Raw genomic sequence first — 15,779 nt, forward strand, 5'->3', positions numbered from 1 at the left:
ATAGTGACACCATGTATGCACTGTATAGCGGTATTATGTATTCACTCTATATTGTGTATGTACTTTATAGTGGTATTATGCATGTACTATATAGTGACACCATGTATGCACTGTATAGCGGTATTATGTATTCACTCTATATTGTGTATGCACTTTATAGTGGTATTATGCATGCACTATATAGTGACACCATGTATGCACTGTATAGCGGTATTATGTATTCACTCTATATTGTGTATGCACTTTATAGCGGTATTATGCATGTACTATATAGTGACACCATGTATGCACTGTATAGCGGTATTACGTATTCACTCTATATTGTGTATGTACTTTATAGAGGTATTATGCATGTACTATATAGTGACACCATGTATGCACTGTATAGCGGTATTATGTATTCACTCTATATTGTGTATGTACTTTATAGAGGTATTAGGCATGTACTATATAGTGACACCATGTATGCACTGTATAGCGGTATTATGTATTCACTCTATATTGTGTATGTACTTTATAGAGGTATTAGGCATGTACTATATAGTGGCACCATGTATGCACTGTATAGCGGTATTATGTATTCACTCTATATTGTGTATGTACTTTATAGAGGTATTATGCATGTACTATATAGTGACACCATGTATGCACTGTATAGCAGTATTATGTATTCACTCTATATTGTGTATGTACTTTATAGAGGTATTAGGCATGTACTATATAGTGACACCATGTATGCACTGTATAGCAGTATTATGTATTCACTCTATATTGTGTATGTACTTTATAGAGGTATTATGCATGCACTATATAGTGACACCATGTATGCACTGTATAGCGGTATTATGTATTCACTCTATATTGTGTATGTACTTTATAGCGGTATATTGAGCAGCCCCCACAGACTGACCCCCATGTATCGGTTCTCCTGTCAGCCCAGTGTCCTAGTGACAGCAGACATTACTTGTGATGACAGAGAACTGGCCGTCCCTAATAATAGCGCTTCTAGAGAGATCTGCCATTGTGTAGGCTGCAGCCCCCTCCTCGATATGTAAATGAATGAATGGCGACCCCTCCCACCGAGGGATTCCCCGCTCCGCACGCAGATGCCAGTAGTGAAGGGGGCGACACCTGGCAGCACGCTGGGGCACATTACATATACCGTTGCACCATCACGGGCGTTGGGTACCTCTCCCACTCCCCGGAGCTGATGCTGACACATACTAAGCGCACAAGGTAAGGGGGTGGCGGGGGACTGCTGGTGGGCAACCTGCAGGGCAGGGATGGTACCCTGGGGGTCTCTGTTGCCCTCTTCCTGCTCGGGACCCATCTTCACTTTACACCTCCCCCCTCCTCCCCTCTTATATTTCCACCCCTGACAGCTGCACCGCTGATTGGCCAGGCGCAGGTGCCAAGCGGCGTTCATTGGCTCTCCACCTGGTCACGTGGGCGAGGAGTCACGCGCTTTCCGGGAACCCGTCAGGAAGGAAATAAACATAACAAAGCAGAAAGCATGGAGACCGTCCGAGGGTCTGAACGGCGACGGCGGCAAAGAGACGGCTGACGGGCGCACAGAACACGCTCTGACCTCCCCTGGCGACGGGTGAGAGCTTGGGGTGCTTTTGAGGGGGGTGCCAGTCACCTGCATGGTGGCACGACGGGGGCAGTGTGCAGTGCATGTGGCAGCAGTGTCACCCTGGCTTATAGCTGCATATAGGCAGATGTAGGGGGCGTGGTGCCCCATTCACACAGTGCAGTTCTGCCAGTGTTGCCCAGGAACATGACCTCTGCCCACAGGATATGTGCTGCCCTCTATCACTCTGCTGGGTGCCCGCAGCCCCCAGACACAGAGGCCGCCCGGCCTGTTGTTTACATGCGGTGATGGCTGGGCAGGGGGTGTGTTGCTGGGTAGAGGGCTCTGCATGTCTAGGGGGTGTGAGCTCCAGGGGGAGGAGCCTGTGTTTTATATAACTGGAATCCTCCATTGCTAGCTCCTGTCATGATGCGGGGGGAGGAGGCGGCATTGGCATAATCAGCAGCCGCTCTCCCCTCTGCCTCCCGCCCCTCACATTGAATGGAGCAGGAGATTGTTTATGTGCTGGCTCACAGCAGCTTTGCTGTAAGGAAGAGGGCGGGAGCTTCGCTTTGAGTGACACTGCATACTGACCAATCACAGCCCTGGCTGCAAGCCTGCGGTCCTGTCAGCTGCAGCACTGGGTCTGACGTCAGGTTAGGCTGCGTCTAGCTGGAGCTGAGGCCATGTTGGCTGTGTACACCAGAAAGGGGTGTGTATGCAGGGCTTCTTGTATGTATCTGTGTGTGGGTCCGGTGCAGCATCGCTGGGCACCTTCATGTCATTGGCAGTCATTCTCTTCACCCCCAATCTGCTGTGTATATTATGGGCATAGTCTGCAGTGCCAAACTTCTACCGTTATTCTCTAAATGCTGGCTGGTCCAGCTGTGTGGCACAGAAGGGGTTACTGACCAGCAGCAGTGAGAGGAAACATTGGCACTTTTCTGTGTGTGTTTTGGAGAAATGTCCCTTAGGCCTCATGCACACGACCGTTGTTGTGTTCCGTTCTGCAAAATTGGGTTCCGTTGTTCCGTTTCCGTGTGTCTTCCTTTATTTTTGGAGGATCTCCAGACATGAAGGAAAGTAAAAAAAATCTTTGTCAAGTTTGCCATGCAAATAATAGGAAAAAAACAGACGCGGATGACAATCTTGTGTGCCTCCGTGGTTTTTCACGGTCCTATTGACTTGAATGGGTCCGCGAACCGTTTTCCATTAAAAAAATAGGACAGGTTATATTTTTTTGACGGACTGGAACCACGGTTCATGTACGCGGATTACAAACGGTGCATTAGCCGAGTTTTCAACGGACCCATTGAAAGTCAATGGGTTCGCAGAAAATCACGAAAAACGGAACAACGGACACGGAATAAAACAGTCGTGTGCATGAGGCCATATTCTGTAGCTATTTGTGAGAGGTTTGGCTCTGGACGCCTTTGTGCTGGATGGTATTGTTCAGAAATGCTAAATAAAAGGGGGTCTGTCTCCTCAAAAACCGGTTACTAAGGCCGCTTTCACACAGTCGGTGATTTCCATCCGTGATTGTGGGTCAGAAACAAATCTGTCATTATATTTCTGATCTCTGTGTGGGATCCACGGAAATCGCTGATCAAACAGTAAGGCCTCCGTTGTTGTGGTCCGCATCCGAGCCGCAGTTTGAGGCTCGGGTGCCGACCCCTTCACTTCAACGGGGCCGCGAAAGATGCGGACAGCACTCCGTGTGCTGTCCGCATCTGTTACTCCGTTCCGTGGCCCTGCAAAAAAAATGTTGCGGAAAAGAATTGGCATTTCTACAATGGGCTGCCTGTTCCGTTCCGCAAATTGCAGATGGCACACGGGCGGCTTCCGTGTTTTGCGGTTCCGCAAAAAGAAACGGCACGGTCGTGTGCATGAGGCTGTGTGAAAGCGGTCCGTTTTTCACTGACGTGTTCTATCCGCATTTTGCATGGCCGCATACGTACTCGTTGGTTTTGATGTATCTGCTCACATATCAGTGGTTTTCTACTGATCTTGGGTCAGTGGAAAAATCATGGAGATATGCACTTCTTTGGTCCGTCATGGGGACCAAAAAACACCCAAATAAGTCTGTGGGTAACAACACGCCTGTCAGTGTTTCACGCACCTTAGCTAAGTGGGATATGAATGACCCATATGGACTAAACACAGATTCTTCTTGGATGAAACACGGACAGATTTTCCACGGATATCAAACAGACATGGTGGATGTGAACGCGGGTTAAGTATGACACCCTGTTGGGTAGGTGCCTGAAACATAACCATACCTCGGTTCGGCAAAGAATCCAGTCCTCTAACCCTGAAAATGCGTCTTTTTATATCTATGCAAATATGGTTTTCACTGTGCCATCGCTCCACCAGTAATGTCCCTCAAATTTCAGAGCTAGTACCAGTGACCCATGGGAAGCCAGGTGCACCTAATAGGGTCGCCAACAGTGCACAGAAAACCTTTATTTAGGCTACTTTCACACTAGTGTTTTTACTGGATCCGGCAGGGTTCTGCAAAAAAACGCTTCTGTTACTGATAATACAACCGTCTGCATCTGTTATGTACGGATCCGGTTGTATCACTTTTAACATTGCCAAGAGGGTTCTGTCATGAACTCCATTGAAAGTCAGTGTTGGACAGATCCGTTTTCTATTATGTCAGTCCCCATTGACTTACATCGTGAGTCGTGACTGATCCGTTTTGCTCCACATCCCATGACAGAAAGAAAACTGTTTACTCTCCGGTATGAGTATGGAATGCATTTTGGAGCACTCTGTTCTGTTCAGTTGCGTTTTGCCCCCTATGACGGATCTCAATACCAGAAAATATTAACGCTAGTATAAAAGTACCTTACTTAAAAATTTACTAAAATGAAAAGATGCATTTCTTAGGATTAGAGAACTGCAGTTTCAAACGAAAAGTATGATGGCGCTATGCTTACTGTGAAACGGATTTAAGAGGTGACAGACTCCTTTTAAGCAACTTTATGAAGTGTTTATTACAAATTTCCTATCCTTTAGCTACTGCAGGGTGTATGTCAGTCCTTTACCTAGCTGCTGCTGAATATGACATCAAACAGATGTAGCCACGACATCCACTTCCAATGTTCCATCTTAAAGGGGTTGTCCGAGATTTTGATACTGATGGCCTATGCTTAAGATAGGCCCTCACCCATCCGATACTGATGACCTGACTCCAGACCCCCCCCCCCCCCGATCAGCTGTTTGAAGAGACCCCCGGCCTCTTCCTAGGCTAGCCTAGGAATGGTCTAGCATAGGCTAGTGAATGGGGATGAGCTGCAATGCCGAGCAGAGCTGCTATCCAATGGATGGCACTGTGCTTGGTAAGCTGTAAGGAGGCCACAGTCTGCTGCACCATGGTCTCATCAAACAGCTGATTGGTGGGGGTTCCAGGATTTGGCCCTCCATCGATGAGCATGGGCCATCAGTATCAAAATGTCACGCATCCCCTGGTTACAGCTGTGTTTGAAAAAGATCTATCTACAACTAGGGGTTGCTTTTTCTTTCTATGTAATGAATAAAGATGAGACATTGGGACATGTGTCCTGGACTGATACAGTGGGAGTGAGGACCATCCCACATATTGCACACAGGCATTCCTAATGGTCCCAGGCTCTGCTCCTGTCTCAGCTTTCCTCCTCCCTCCTCTCAACAGATGTGTGTGGAGAGAGCAGGGAAAATATCCAAGAGAGATCATGGGTTATTTACAAAGACAGATATTTTACGCCGGTCTTTGTTTCCCTTTTGCGCTGGTAGAGGGTGCACCTTGTCATAAATTAGACGCGTCCTTCTGCTGTGCGTGCCTGTTGTGAAAAGCGGCTCCACCTCCTGAATGGAATGGTTTACGGCTGCTTTTACACCTAAAACAGGCGTAAATGTAAGTAAATACGCTGAGGCCCATGGCCCAGCCCCCACTCCCTCACTACTGCCAAGTGGAGAGGACGACGTAAAAATGTTTGTGCAACAAAACATTGTCACACAGGCATTTAAAGGGGTTCTGCACTTTGTTTAAACTGATGGTCTATCCTATGGATAGATAATCGGCATCTGATCGCCGGGGGTCTGACACCCGGGACCCCCGCCGATCAGCTGATTGAGAAGGGGCTATAGCAGTGCTGCAGCCTTCTCACTGTTTACCGCTGGCCCAGTGACGTCCATTCAAGTGAACAGAGTTTAGCCGCACCCAGGCAAGTTGATACTAGTCGTGACGTCACTGGGCCAGCGGTAAACAGTGAGAAGGCTGCGGTGCTGCTATAGCCCCTTCTCAAACAGCTGATCGGCGGGGGTCCCGGGGGTTGGACCCCCGCCGATCAGATGCTGATGATCTATCCAGAGGATAGATAATCAGTTTAAACAAAGTGCAGAACCCCTTTTAAGTAGTAGCAAAAAGGGTCTTATGATTATTTTTACTCCAAAACAAGCGTAAATGACTACATTGTTCACATAGGCTTTAGATAGGGAACAAGACACAAACGAGGAAGTTTGCAGAGGGGAGACAGCAGCCTCCTGGACACACAGTTCCAGAATGTATTACTGGGAGAAACGCACACACACACAAGAAAAGTTTGAGACTATGTGCTTGTTTTAAAGTGAATATGGGGTTAAAATGAATGAAGATTCCAGAGTGAAATTTATGTCAAAGCTGTCCATAATCTTAAAGAGGTTGTGAGGAATATGGATTATTATTATTTTATGTCGGCCATGTTCCCACACCAACCATCTGCTGAAAGGTAGCAGAAGTAGTGAGCTCCACGGTGGGGGGCATGGTGGCTGCTTTAAAGAGGACCTTTCACTACAATAAAAAATCTAAACTAAGTATACAGACACGGAGAGTGGCGCCCAGGGATCTCCCTGCTCTTACTATAATCCCTGAGTGCGGCTCCGTTCTTCCGGTATCTTCAGATTTTCGGCTCAACTGGGAGGAGCCTGCTCTTGTTCTCCTGGGCGTCTCCTTCTCCCAGGCTGGAGTGCTGGCTAATCGCCGCGCTCAGCTTATAACCTGAGAGAAAAAAACCTCAGTTTATGAGCTGAGTGCTGCGATTGGCCAGCACTCCAGCCTGGGAGAAGGAGACGCCCAGGAGAACAAGAGCAGGCTCCTCCCAGTTGAGCCGAAAATCCGAAGATACCGGAAGAGCGGAGCGGCGTCCATGGATAATAGTAAGTGCAGGGAGATCCCTGGGCACCGCTCTCCATGTCTGTATATTTAGTTTAGATTTTTTTATTGTGATGAAAGGTCCTCTTTAAAGCCCAGCCAACTGCCAGAGAACTTCTTGCAGGCCACCTTTGTTTACATTTCTCACCTCCATTCAGCCAGCCAGGAACCCAGCTAATGGAACAGGAAAAAACCTCTGTGCAGGGGGTCTAGGCCATTCCCCAGTTCAATGAACATTATCAAACATCATGGAAATGGTGATTCATAAGGAATTATGAATCGCCTGTCCATCACAGACATAAACCAGATGCATATTTGGGTCCCTGTGGCCACGATGAGCAGGCCCGTGGTCATAGTGTGGTGGTGGGATGCCAGGAAGGGGAGATATACATATCTCCCCACAGAAATCAAATAACGGCACCATGCTTGGACTCTACTGGTAGCCGGAACCCAGGCGGATCCATTGGTCCCAGAACAACCTCTCTGCGACATTCTGGTCTGGAGCCATAAGCTCTAATCGGTTTTGTGGCTCATGTGCTGCCAGCCCAGCAGAAGGGGAGTGGACCCCTCCCAGAGGCCAGGAGGGGAGGGGACGGCTACTGGATAAAAGGCTTGTGCCATCAAGCGGGCGGGATTTTCTCTGAAGGGAGGTCACATCGTGCCATGTGTTTAGAGGGACCTGCAACCAGCTGACATCACTGCCTTCCATGTGACTACAGCTAAGAACTCATCACAACCCAAAGGACTCCTATACCTGGTAAAGTGACTTTTGTTCTGCTTAACCCTGTTTGTACCACGCCATCTGTATTTGTAACCTCAGACCACTGTATATATTCTTTGTGTGTATATTATGTTACGTCTAGTGCACCCTTAAGGAAATTAAATATATAACCTAATCTTGTGCTGTCTTATCTCGATCACGGATCCCCACGTCTGTGTTTCGGCCAAGTAATATACTACCCTATATAATCCCGTTAGCGGACCGGGCTTATATCAAACAAGAAGCTGGTGGCAGTATACCCGGGCCGAAAACGCGCTGTTTCGCTGGGGCAGTGAAAAGGCGCTCTCAGCTTGTTGCCTCTCTGTGCCCCTGTGGACAGGAGGAGTCTGTGAACACTGTACCAAGACTGATCTTACCTGCTCCTCCAGGAGGGTGTAACATCACGCCTTGGTGACCAGTGACCATACCGTATCTCGCTGGCTCTACATATTTGATGTCCAACGTCAGTTGGGGTATGGTATTCATCACAGGGGTATTCCTGGATTAAGAATAGGCCATCAATATCTGATCGCTGGGGGTCCACCACCCTCACCGCTGCTGATCAGCTGTTCCTGAGTAGCTCGGCACTGGAACTACAGAACTTGGTCCACTACACGTTGGAAGGAGCTGGTTACTGCTGTGCTGCTCCCAGTAAGGTGAATGGGAACAGTGCCACAATGGACAGACCTGTATTGTTCCAGCATCGGAGCTACCCCGAAATAGCTGATGTACCCCATCCGTAGTAAAATCCAGGAAAACCCCTTTAATGGACCTGTCCCAGGTCTGTATTGCATAAAATAATTCTGGAGCATTCTTTTTCTTAGAAATCTATGTTGAGGTGTGTCTTTAGATATAGGGACACACCTTGCTGACAATGGTCATGGTCCATTGTCAATATATTATACATTTCTAGGAGGAATAAGAAAGGACTGGCACAAAGCAGAACTCATAGAATTGATCTTTTATGAAGAATGCAAGTTTTTACTAAAACAGATGGGGGAGCGGGCAACTACTCTTTAAAGGTGGAAACATTTTTGTCACGTGCTTCATAAAAGTCACAGTGTAGCGCTAACTTTATTCAAATGGGAGTTTGAATCTTATGTGTATCAGAGTTTTCCTTAGCAACCAATCAGGCTTCAGCTTTCATATTCCGGGTTAAAAATGTAAGAAGTGATCTGATTGGTTTCTATGGGCAACGCTGAAACTGTCTGCCTGAGGCCCAGTGTGTGTACCTGGCATTACTGCCTGTGCTATATTTCAGGTAGCTCCACTGCTTGGCTGACAGGGCTGTTCCTCTTCAGTCAGTATTGACCTGGACATTACACAGGATAATGACAATGTCATTTCTTATCTTATGAAAATGTCTCAACCCCCCCCCCCCCCTCAATTAGCCTAAGAGCATAGTTGCTAACAAAGTCATTCTGTCAGACCTGACAAAGTCAACTATCACGCTATCAGCCATGGTCAGCATGTAATATGGCCAGCGGAGAAAGCCCCCCCCCCCCCCCCCCCCCCCGGTCATATTGGCCGTTCACTGTGAGTTTCAGAAGTGACCAAAAAAAGGGGGTTTATCTATAGGGTTACCACCTGTACGGGAATGACCCGGGCAGTCCGGGTTTGTCATCCTGTGCCCGGGTACAATCCTTTCTCAGACCCGGGCAAAGGATTCAAACTGCAGACTTGCACACCTGACAGCTGGCGATGAGCAGCGGCTGATGAGGTGTCAGCAGCGGGGACAATCAGCTGTCACTACAGGCGATCAGCTGTGATGCTAGCGCAGGGCGGCGCTGTCTTCAGACACTCCCTCCCTCCCTCCTTTAAATGTTTTCTTTTACTATTATTCCTCCCTGTGTTTCCTTTTACCCTACTGTCCTCTCCGATATCCTGTCTGCTTAGCCCGTTCCTCAGTTACAGCTTGCGCTCCACAGCTGGACCCGCTTCCGGCCTGTGGAGCGCAATTTCCGGTCCTGATGCGTTCCACCCGTGTTCGGGTTTGGATCGACGAAAAGGTGGCAACCCTAGTTGTCTACCTGCTATGCCCCTATTCTGAAGATCTAACTAGGTGTGATGCCTGCACTTCTGTGGGAAAACACCATGTTGTAGTACCATGCAATGGTCAGTTGCACACAAGCGTATTCAGTCCATGTGGGAGCTGTATTCCCTGTACTAAACTCTGCCACTGTGACCCAAACTCACAGCAAAATATTGATTTATGATGCTGTCAATTCCCTTCTCCCAGCGAATCTACTGAATTGTAATTAGGGATCGACCGATTATAGGATTTACCAATATAATCGGCCAATATTCAGGATTTTGAACGCTATCGGTATCAGCATTTATTTTGCCGATATTCCGATAGCGTATGGGGAACACAGATCGCGCTGCTGACAGCGCTCTCAGTGTTCCCCTTAGCAGCACAGGGGAGAAGGAAGCAGTGTCTCCTCCCCCTGTGCTGCTGCTGCCGCCAATGAAAGGACAGGGGACAAGAGGAGGGGAGGAGCTATGGCCACTGCGCACCAATGAAGTTTAATCTCTCATTTATTCATATACAGGAGGCGGGAGCTGGCTGCAGTATCACATAGCCGGCTCCCGACCTCTATGAGCTGTAGCTACGATCTGCGGTAGTTAACCCCTCAGGTGCCGCGGATCGCAGCTACAGCTCATAGAGGTCGGGAGCCGGCTATGTGATACTGCAGCCAGCTCCCGCCTCCTGTATATGAATAAATGAGAGAATAAGCTGCAATGGTGGCGCAGTGCGCCCCCCCAAGCCCAGTATTAGACATTGGTGCAGTCGTCCCCCCCCCCCCCCCAACCCCAGTATTAAGCATTGGTGGCGCAGTGCGCTCCCCCCCAGTATTAAGCATTGGTGGCGCAGTGCGCCTTCCCCCCCAAGCCCCCCCAGTATTAAGCATTGGTGGCGCAGTGCGCCACCCCCACCCCAGTATTAAAAACATTGGTGGCGCAGTGCGCCCCCCCACAGGATCCCCTCTCCCCTGCTCCTCCGATCGGAGCCCCAGCAGTGTAATGCTGGGGCTCCGATCGGTTACCATGGCAGCCAGGACGCTATTGAGGCCCTGGCTGCCATGGTAAGCTCCATGCTGCTGTGTGCACAAAGCACAGAGCAGCAGGGACACTGTAAGCACTGTAAGTGAATAGGACAAGGGTTCTAGTCCCTAAGGGGGCTAAAAGTTAGTAAAAATAAAAAAAGTTACAAAAATAAAAATAAAACACCAAAATATTAAGTATAAATGAAAAAGAAAGAGATTTACAAAAAAATACACATTTACAATAAACATTAATTTTCAGCAGATTTGTGGGAATTTGAAAAAAATGAAAATTCCCAGAATATCGGTATAAATTATCGGTATCGGCCCTAAAAAATCAATATCGGTCGATCCCTAATTGTAATGACGTCATGGGTCGGTAGACTTGCGGTGGGACAGGAATTCACAGCATCATGACTCATTATCAGATGCATATTACAGTCGTCTCTCTGCAGCCACGTCCAGAATCGGAGAAAATAGATGCCATGGCTAATAGCAACCGTGGCATCTAGTCAGAGGGAGGGCACACCCTCTCACAATTGGCTGCCGATAAGTAGCAGTTGATACTCTGATTCTGTAATCTGAGGCAATGGAGGTGTCGATCAGCAGTAGCTTAGGTGTGCTTACAGAGCTGATCCATGACTCTTCAAGGCTTGCCTCAAAGTGTCACTTTTGTGTACATCACGGAGCGGTATTAAACGTCTCCTTCCAGTCAAAGGGAAATCTGTAGGAAGGCATGGTTGCAATGCTGTTTAACTGTCAGCTGAATACCCAAAAAGCTGCTGGACAGGTTCTCTTTATAGGAAACTAACTGAAGTATTATATAAAGGTCCATTGTGTTCAGGAACAGTCTGAGGGGAAAAAAGTATTAATAGCCTGAAAGCCTGTAGTTACATTGTATTGAAGTCCTCTTGGTTCCAGAAATGGGTTGTATCTGGCATTGCAGCCCAGCCGCACTGCGACTGTAGCGTGGCTTTCCAGTACTATTGGGCTACCTCCACACATTGCAGACTACGCACAGATTTCCATGTGGAAAAACTGCAGCGTAATACAGAACCAGCAAAGTGGATCAGATTAGAGAAATCTACTGGCCATATACCCTACAGGAAAATTTCCCTGGTGGACCGATTCCCAGGGGGACGCCCAAGCCCTCATAAAGATCTGACACTATCTGCATTAATTAATGTAGGAGCATCAGGCCAGGCCAGGAAGTCGGCAATATTTTGTGCTGCGCTGTGTTAGTTCTGCTCAGGCAGTATTGATTGTGGTATTTGGTTCTGCTGAGGCAGTACTTATTGCCGCGCTGTGGTATCCGGTTCTGCTCAGGCAGTATTCATTGTGGCGCTGTGGTATTTGGTTCTGCTGAGGCAGTTTTTATTGCCGCGCTGTGGTATCTGGTTCTGCTGAGGCAGTATTTATTGCCGCCCTGTGGTAACTGGTTCTGCTCAGGCAGTATTTATTGCCGCCCTGTGGTAGCTGGTTCTGCTCAGGCAGTATTTATTGCCGCCCTGTGGTAGCTGGTTCTGCTCAGGCAGTATTTATTGCCGCCCTGTGGTAGCTGGTTCTGCTCAGGCAGTATTTATTGCCGCCCTGTGGTAGCTGGTTCTGCTCAGGCAGTATTTATTGCCGCCCTGTGGTAGCTGGCTCTGCTCAGGCAGTATTTATTGCCGCCCTGTGGTAGCTGGCTCTGCTCAGGCAGTATTTATTGCCGCCCTGTGGTAGCTGGCTCTGCTCAGGCAGTATTTATTGCCGCCCTGTGGTAGCTGGCTCTGCTCAGGCAGTATTTATTGCCGCCCTGTGGTAGCTGGCTCTGCTCAGGCAGTATTTATTGCCGCCCTGTGGTAGCTGGCTCTGCTCAGGCAGTATTTATTGCCGCCCTGTGGTAGCTGGCTCTGCTCAGGCAGTATTTATTGCCGCCCTGAGGTAGCTGGCTCTGCTCAGGCAGTATTTATTGCCGCCCTGTGGTAGCTGGCTCTGCTCAGGCAGTATTTATTGCCGCCCTGTGGTAGCTGGCTCTGCTCAGGCAGTATTTATTGCCGCCCTGTGGTAGCTGGCTCTGCTCAGGCAGTATTTATTGCCGCCCTGTGGTAGCTGGCTCTGCTCAGGCAGTATTTATTGCCGCCCTGTGGTAGCTGGCTCTGCTCAGGCAGTATTTATTGCCGCCCTGTGGTAGCTGGCTCTGCTCAGGCAGTATTTATTGCCGCCCTGTGGTAGCTGGCTCTGCTCAGGCAGTATTTATTGCCGCCCTGTGGTAGCTGGCTCTGCTCAGGCAGTATTTATTGCCGCCCTGTGGTAGCTGGCTCTGCTCAGGCAGTATTTATTGCCGCCCTGTGGTAGCTGGCTCTGCTCAGGCAGTATTTATTGCCGCCCTGTGGTAGCTGGCTCTGCTCAGGCAGTATTTATTGCCGCCCTGTGGTAGCTGGCTCTGCTCAGGCAGTATTTATTGCCGCCCTGTGGTAGCTGGCTCTGCTCAGGCAGTATTTATTGCCGCCCTGTGGTAGCTGGCTCTGCTCAGGCAGTATTTATTGCCGCCCTGTGGTAGCTGGTTTTTCTGAGGCAGTATATTAGGCGGTATTTAGTTTAAATTTTTTTCCAGGGTTACTTTAGGTTCCCAGAAGGACTGAAATGATTACTCGATTAAATTGAGTAATTTGAGACAAAAGAATCGATGATGCAAATTTTTTGAGGATTCGTTTGTGTTATGTGACCACGGAGCCGGAGTCAAGCGCTTACTAACTGTGCTTGCTAACTCCCCGCTCCGTGGTCACTCGCCGGCCTGTACCTTGATGCGCTCCACTGAGGGAAACTTTGTGCGCCCGTCCTGCTGCCATGCCGGTTGGCAGTTTGCTGCCTTTTGGTGTGGAGTGTTCTTCCAGCAGCCTCCTCCGCAGCGCACCCCCTTTGGTCCTGGGCTGCATGATGAAGAGGACGGGGGTCGCCCCCTGCCCGGATCCGGGAGGAACATGAGAAGGCGCTGCAGGAAGCCAAGGACAAGCTGAACCAGCCACCCGAGCAGATCAAGGGGAAGATCCAGGAGGAGAATGACGGCTGCGGGTGCAGGGCAGGGGCACGGCTGCGGGCAGGTTAAGTCCCCGGCCCTTCAAAGAGCCTATCGGAGTGGTGGGCAAGGAGCCTGTGGATCCTGATGTCAAGCAGAAGCGGGACAAGATCAAGAAGGTGAGGAGCCTGGGGAGTTGGGCTGGTGTAACAGGTGATGCCAGCCACTGCTGGTACCATGTGCTGGCACTGAAGGATGACATGACGGGTCACACTGGTGCAGAGGAGGGGGCGAGGTGGCACTTTATGTCCTGGCTTTCTGTTACACATGTGGGATTAGGGCTCAGTGCCAGTTTACAGCGGCGTGCAGCTTATTGTGGTAGCTGGCATCTACCAGGCATGATGCTGCTCCACAGCTTAATGCCTTGATGGCACTAGGAGGGGACCTGATGGCACTGTGGGGATAGTGGAGCTGATGGCACTGTGGGGATAGTGGAGCTGATGGCACTGTGGGGAACTGATACACTAGGGCTGATCGCATGGGGTGGGGGGGAACAAAGGGTGTCGGGGGCTAACAGGGCTGTTATCTTAATGCTGGCCGGCCGGGAAGACGAGCGGCAGCGTCACGACTGACGTCACATGCCTGCGCCGCCTCCTTCATTCAGAAAGTAGGCCGGGCACATGACGTCAGTCGTGACGCTGCCGCTCGTCTGCCCGGCCGGCCAGCATTAAGATAACAGCCCTGTGAGTAGGATGTGGCTGTATTGAATGTTCTACTGCAGAGGGGGCCTCATGAATAGAATCCTTATTAATTGTACACATTTTATAACTACTGGAGCTGGGGGCCGGAGCACAGTGAACGCACCGGCCCCCAGTCCCTCCCCGCTATTTTCTGCCGATATGTAACAATATCGGCTGAAATGGATTAGGCCCATTTTCGGCCGCCGGAATTTCGGTGCACCCCTAGTGTTAACATAAACTAGATTTCTACAAGCCGGAGATGAATGGGACAGTTGCAGCAGTTCTGCTGTGCACAAATTCACCCTGAAGATGGGTTTACCTGTTGCGGGGGTATTAGGTCAGAGCAACACAAACTGTATGAGTGCTGCCTCATGTTGTGGCTGTGCTGCATTTTTGGTGCGATTTAAAAAAACAAAAAAAAAAAATGCGCATGTGGTTTTCACAACATACCTGCGTTTAGGCCTCATGCACATGACCGTATGTGTTTTGCAGTCCACAGACTGCAGATCCTCCAAATACACATAGGGCCAGATTTATAATTAGCTCAAGTCAGAATAATGGAGTGAAAAAGTCGCCAATTTTTGCGCAATCGCTTAAACGGCGTAAAAATTTGCAACTTTTTCTGCTCTGCACTATGCTCGCCAGTTTTCTGAAAGTGGGGATGTTTTCTTATGTAAATTAATCTCTAGACAGATTTACTATTGCGACTATTTAAAAATTTGCTAAAAAATGCGCAATTTCACTCCAGTGAGGACCATGCTTGTTTTGAGACTTTTTTAATAGAACATGAAACTTTTTTGTAAAGCTGCTTACTGACGGATAAACTGCTAACGTCAAACCACATTTATTACAGTCTTAAAGGGCTGATCATAAATCTGACTTGGCTAAAACTGACTTTAGCCATATGTGAAAGTGGAGTGAGCTGTCAGAGTCATGATAAATCTGGCCCATACTGTTTGTGTGCATCTCGCAATTTCCAGGTCCATATCAAAATGACTATTCTATTTTATTGCAGAACAGCCATATAGATGCAGAAAGCACACGGTGTGATGTCCATGTTTCTTGCGGCTCCATTCAAATGAATGATTCTGCAAAAAATGCGGCTCTGATGCTGAAAAATATGTGGTCGTGTACATAAGGCTTTATAGTACATTTTCTTCCAGAAAAGGAAAAACACAAAGCAAAACTTTACAAAATAGTTACCTTAAAGGGAGTCTGTCACCTCCATATGGCCATATACAGTGCTTACATGGCTCTGTAGCACACCTATACAGGACTCTCGCTTCCTCAGCACTTCCTCAGTGTGCCTGCGCCGATGACGTCTTCTCTTCCGGGTGACGTCATCGGCGCAGGCGCACTGAGGAAGTGCTGAGGAAGTGAGTGTCTTTCTCTCAGAGCGCCTGCGCTGAATGAGGTGCAGGCGCGGGATTTGAATTGCAGACAGGGCCAGCCGGAGGAGGAGAGCACTCGCTGGCCCTGTCAATCAGCAGG

At 48.9% G+C, this 15,779-nt stretch overlaps 1 protein-coding gene across 1 annotated transcript in view; it reads left to right on the plus strand.

Moving 5' to 3' along the window:
• Positions 1-1,498: 1,498 nt before the first annotated feature.
• The window catches only part of CREBRF (CREB3 regulatory factor), a 38,918-nt gene continuing 24,637 nt past the window's right edge, over positions 1,499-15,779 (plus strand). Inside the window, exon 1 of the mRNA XM_044277510.1 lies at positions 1,499-1,603. The gene's annotated coding sequence lies outside the window, so the exon portion shown is untranslated. The remainder of the gene's footprint in view (positions 1,604-15,779) is intronic.

This window comes from Bufo gargarizans, chromosome 2 (genome assembly GCF_014858855.1).
Source record: "Bufo gargarizans isolate SCDJY-AF-19 chromosome 2, ASM1485885v1, whole genome shotgun sequence".
Lineage (NCBI taxonomy): Eukaryota > Metazoa > Chordata > Amphibia > Anura > Bufonidae > Bufo > Bufo gargarizans.